Genomic DNA, 6,000 nt, shown 5'->3' with positions numbered 1-6,000 from the left:
GACAGAAGCCTGCTACAGGAACTGGTTTGTGCTACTCCCCACGTACAGACCTCCTAGAGCAGGGGTGTCAAACTCATTTTCAATGGGGGCCACATCAGCCTCACAGTTGCCTTGAAAGGGCCGAATGTAATTTTAGGACTGTATAAATGTAACTACTCCCTAAGAGTTAAGCGAGAGCTAGGCGCTGCCACCAGATAGAAATGAGTGCAGGCTGGCTAAAACAAGGGAGAAGGTTGGATTTGGCCTGCAGGCCTTGTGTTTGCCACCTGTGCCCTCGAGTCCCACCAAGATCACAGAGCTTTAGAGCCCAGGTTCAGCCATGGTGTCTGCAATGCAATTATATTACGGGTGTAATGGCATTTATGGTGCCGTGATATTAATACAGGCTGCCGCCCAGTAAATCTAGTACAGTGCTGAGCAACGGAATCTGTAAACATCAACCTGTCTGTAGTTTTCCTCCAAACACCACAAAGCTCTACTAGGATTCTCCCCAGTTCTGCCTAGAGGCAGGGCCTGCGTTCTTTCTGTACTTTGCATGGAATTTTGGCCATCGTATCCTGAGCAACAAACAGTGCCCAGCCCTGCCTGCCATCCCTCACTTGCTGCAAACGCCAGCCCTGGGGTGACACTGTACCTGCCACGTGTGCCCTGCACCAGCAGGCCAGCACTGGGCAGGGAAACTCTTGGGGCCATCGCCAACCTGACGTCCCTAATGTCCACACTCGGAGATGCACAAACACACGTCCCAGCTGAAGTTTCAGGAGATGCTCAGTATGGAATGAATCATATAAGTCATCCTTCGCACAGGAACACTCAGAAGGGAGAAAGTCACTGTCAGTCATTGTGCCAGGACAGTGGGCAGAGAGGAGGTTGACAGCATCAGGACAGAAATATTTCTAAGGAGTCTGGTGGGTCCCGGTTTTGTGTGGTCCACCTGGCAGCACCTCCTGTTCGAAATGTGATGGGAAAGGGGAGGTTGTACATTCTTCCTGCTGCCTATAGTGTCCTCGGGGGTGACCACAGGGCCACTTGTCTTCCCACTGACAAGGGATCGGGACCGACCACTGGTCACCACCATCCTGTCCTTTCTGTGTGGTCCACAGTTTAACTGGTCTGGGACTGGAGGGGATTGTTTGTGCCACTCCAGGCTGGCCAGTCCCTCACTGTCTCAAGCTTTGTGTCCACAGAGCTAAAGCAGACCATTAGATTTCACTATCTCCACGCTCCATCCAGAAACTTCTCCAGCGCTACCTCTCCCACACCCCCACCTACAGCAAAACAACATTGATTCATAGCAGGAGAAGTAGAAAACAGCAGAAACTAGCAGTGAAGGTGACATGCCACCTAGTGGGAACAGTGAAGCCTTAAAGGGAAATCTCGGCCAAAATGATTCGTGGACCAGACAGCAGTGAACTGCATTTCTGGCCACGTTCGGCTTTTTTTAAAAAACACATTTTATGGCTCATGCTATTACAGTTGTGCCCATTTCCCCCTTTGCCTGCCCCCGCCTTCCATTCCCTCCAGCAATCCTCTGCCCCCCTCAGTTCATGTCCACGGGTCATGCATATAAGTTCTTGGCTACTCCATTTCCTGTACTGTTCTTAGCATCCCCCTGTCTCTGCTGTACCGACCAATTCGTACTTAATCACTGCACATTGTCCCCATTTTCCTTTTCCCCTCCCAACTGCTAACCCTCCAAATTGTCTCCATATCTATGATTCTGTTTCTGTTTGGCTTGCTTGCTTAGTTTGTTTTTTAGATTCAATTGTTGATAGTTGTGTACTGATTGCTATTTTAATGTTTGCAGTTTTGATCTTCTTTTTCTCAGATACCTCCCTTTAACATTTCATATGATAATGGCTTAGTGATAATGAACTCCTTTAGCTTTACCTTGTCTGGGAAGCACTTTATCTGCCCTTTGATTCTAAATGATAGCTCTGCTGAATAGAGTAATCTAGGTTGTGAGTCCTTGCTTTGCCTCACTTTGAATACTTTTTGCCAGTCCCTTCTAGCCTGCAAAGTTTCTGTTGAGAAATCTGATGAAGTCTACTGGGAACTCCTTTGTCATTAACTCTGTGCTTTCCTTTGGCTGCTTTTAAGATTCTCTTTATTTTTCACCTTTGACATTTTAATTATGACGTGTCTCGGTGTGGTCCTCTTTGCATCCACCTCGTTTGGAACTCTCTGTGTTTCCTGGGCTTGTATGTGTCTTCCCTTCACCAAATTAGGGAATTTTTCTTTCCTTATTTTTTCAAGTATGTTTTCAATTTCCTGCTGTTTCTCTTCTCCTTCCATCACCCTTATGACTCAAATGTTGGTACATTTGAAGTTGTCCCAGAGGCTCCTTACTCTATCCTTGTGCTTTGAGATTCCTTTTTCTTCTTGTTCTAATTGGATGCTTTCTTCTTCCTTATGGTACAAATCATTGATTTGATTTCCAGCTTTATCCACTTTACTCTTGATCCCATTTTTTAAAATTTTATGTAGTCGTGTAACTTTCACTTCTACCTGGGTCTTTTTTTTTTGTGCTGTTGAACTACCCAATGAGTTCTTTGAGCATCTTAAAAACTAGTGTTTTGAACTCTGCATTGATACATAGCCTATCCCCATGTTGTTCAGTTCTTTTTCAGGAGTTTTGTTCTGTTCTTTCATTGGAGCCAAGTTTCTTTGTCTCCTCATTTAAATAGCCTCCCTGTGTTTGATTCTGTGTATTAGATAGAGCTGCTTTGATTGTCTGTCTTACTAGCATGGCCTAGCATAGGAAAGTGCACCCGTAAGTTGATCGGGGCAGAGCCTTATGTAATTGCCAGGGCGGGGAAACCCATGTGAACCAGGTGGATGGAGTCTCAGATATGGAGTTGCCCGTGTGAGGCCTGTGTGAGGGAGAACTCAGAAAAGGGACAATGGCCATTGCCTGGCCTCTGAAGTTTTGTCTGGAAGAAAGCCATCCCCCGACATTCACCCTGATGCCAGGTACTTCAGTTTCTCCCCATATGCCACGGGTGTCCTTCCGGCTGCTGCCCCATGATGGAGCCCAGAGGGAGTGAGTCTATGTAAGTCCTAGGTCTGCTGCAGGCCCTTTAGTAAGAGATGCCTGAGAATCCCACAGTTTTCTTCAGTGCCACATCCCCCCCTGGTTTTTACATCCAGAAATTATGGGTACTTATGTGTCCGGCACTAGAAACCTGGGCTGGGTAGTTGGTTGGTGTGGGGTTGGGGCATCACTCCCAAGGTATCCCTCCTGATTTTTATCCACTGCATGTGGGTGTGGGACCACCTGTTTTACATCTCCGTGTGCCCACGTCTCCTACCTGTCCAGATAAATGTGACTTCTTTAATTCCTTGTTTGTCATTTTTCCATATAGCTTGGTTTTCTGACAATTCTGGGTGATAGTTGTTTTGTAGTTTAGTTGTAATTTTTTACTATGGTTGTGCTAGGAGGCGGGCTGTGTGTACCTATGCCTCCATCTTGACCACATGAACAGCATTTCTGGCAAAGTCCAGCTTAACTGAAGACTTTTGTGTTTGACCCTTGATAAAAGTCCCTGGAAGATTTCTGATGCTTGAAAAGCCATGCAAAGTGGACATAATGGTGCTGTACCTGCTGGGTCTCAACGAGGTGCTGCCTCCAGAGTCAGCATTTGGGGCCTCCAGTTTCATTACTGAATACTACAGGTAGAGAAAGAAAAGGGTCATTGACTCATAGGGCTTACAGCTGAAAAAAGGACTTAGAATCGATCAACCGACATTTACAGAGCAGTAACTCGAGGCCAGGCACTGTTCTAAACACCTTATAAATAGTCATTCACTTCTTGCTCACAACCCTATACACACGCACCATAACTATCTCAACTGACAAAATGTTAGTGACCTGCCAAGAAACACACAGCTGATAAGGACATCACACCCAGTAGGTCTGGCTCCTAAGCCATTGCCCATACCCAAGGTCACAGTGCAAGGAGTTCAAGTGCGTTGCCCTTGCCCCAAGATGCAAGTGATCAGAAACACTCAGGATTTGTGGTTTCACCACCCTGCCCCTGAAGCATAATATTCTCTATTCCTATTCTTTTCTTCTGGAGCTTACCCAACACAGATGTACAGAACAGGGTTGTTTGTGAGAAAGGCACATTAGATTCAAGTTCAGGCCAGCTGCACTGACTTCTGTCACAACTTGTGAGGGTATTTTCTTTTCTTTTATAAAATCCTAAATATCAGTTTACTTGACTGTTCTGGACAACTTTCTCCTGAAAATAAGACTTAGGAACCCATGCCACAGTTCCTAAGGGCTTCCTATGTGACAGGAATGCAGTCCTGACAAGGATGGTATCAGCTGAACACCTGGGCTTTTGCTTTCTCCCAGCTATTCCTAGAGGGCAGCAGATCTCCTCTGAAGTTTCTGCTCTTAACCACAGCAACAGAAATAGATTTTTACCCTGTAAATATAGAGAGCAGAATTAGACTGTATTAGTAGAAGAAACCTTGAGCAAAAGGCATTTCTGTAGAACAGATTGGCAGAGAGAAAAGTGCCAGGATCAATCTAGGGCAAATTGCTTAACTTTTTGGATTCCTTTTCCCTTAACTATAAAATGTCCTTCCTACCCCTCAGGAGATTTAGATTGTAAAGTTCTATGTTGTTGTTGCCTCAGTGGAGAGGTCTTAAAATGGTTCTTTCTCACCCAGTAAAGCTTGTTTCTGTGGGTTTCTCTCACGCAGGCTCCAGCTGAGTGTTGTCCCCAGAAGAGGAAGTTGCCTTCCTGGGCTGAACACCCTGCAGGTAACCCCGTGCATGATAGCTTGTCCTCCAAGGGCCTAGTCTGTAGGACATGGATGGGGTTCTACAAGAGAAGGTCATTAGGCTCACTTGCATCAGGGAATGCTGAGTTACACAATTGACAACTATGTTCTTGTTTAGAACTTCTCAGAAACTTTAATGTGCTATTGTGCACCGTAAACACACTAAGATATTATACAGTGTTTCTTAAACACTGAGCTCTTTTGGGGGAATGGTTTTTCTAGGAGCCCCTTCTGAGAATGATGGCTAGGGACATACCCTGGGAAATGGTACTCTCTGGGAAGGTTTAAGAAACTAGTAGCTGAAGTGGGAAAGTATCAGGTGGGTCCTCACTTCCACGGCAGGCTCACAACTTCACCAGTATGCTGCTGAGAGCTTCTAGTTCCTTTCTACACAAAGAGATGTTTCTCATTTAAAGGTCGTCTCTCTCTCAGTCTGTGTGTTTGTCTGTCTGTCTGTCTCTGTTAACAGTTCATGTGTCATGCTTTTTTGTTGGAGGAAGTGAGAAAGCAGACCTGAACAGGCAGTGTTTGTTGGTAGATATTCTCAAGCTCATTCCAGCAACTCATTGAGGAGAGTCCATGCTTCCCTGCCCCTGAGCCCAGCTGCCTGAGGTGTTCTGTGCAACTGAGCCTCTATTTTGTTTGTTGGAGAAAAGGGTGTTTCTGACAGAAACCTCTGGATGTCTCTGGGTTGCTAAACTGCAAAATCTTCCTCTAACATGAATAATTGAGCCTGAAAGGGGAAGAAAAAGAGTCAAGGGTTTTGCATTGAAGGACTTTGTGAACTCTCAGGAGAAAGAATAATTTCAGTGAGGCAGATAGAGCAAACAGAGGCTTCTTGGGGACCCAGATAACATGTACCCTGTACCAGGGTAGGCCTTAAACTCAAAGGGTCACACAGAAGGAGCCAAATGAAGGACGGGGAGTAGGATGGCTCCAGAGCTGCAGAAACGGACACTCCAACTGACTTTACCTGTACCTGTAGCTTCACCTGCACAGGCAGAGGTGGGCGGTGGTCTCGTGGCTCTGCTGTCATTTCACAGATCACCAGGGTTGATCAGTGGATGCTCCATCTACACTGGACCCTCTAACACAGGGTCCTGTGCCGTGGGGTTAAAACAGTGCTCAGCTGCACTTCAAAACAATGGTCAGACAGCAATGTCCAACAGCACTTTCTGCAATGCTAGAAATGCTCTGTGTGCAGGA

This window comes from Artibeus jamaicensis, unplaced genomic scaffold (genome assembly GCF_021234435.1).
Source record: "Artibeus jamaicensis isolate MK-2021 breed Jamaican fruit bat unplaced genomic scaffold, CSHL_Jam_final contig_511, whole genome shotgun sequence".
Classification (NCBI taxonomy): Eukaryota; Metazoa; Chordata; class Mammalia; order Chiroptera; family Phyllostomidae; genus Artibeus; species Artibeus jamaicensis.
Note: the sequence above shows the minus strand (reverse complement) of the source record.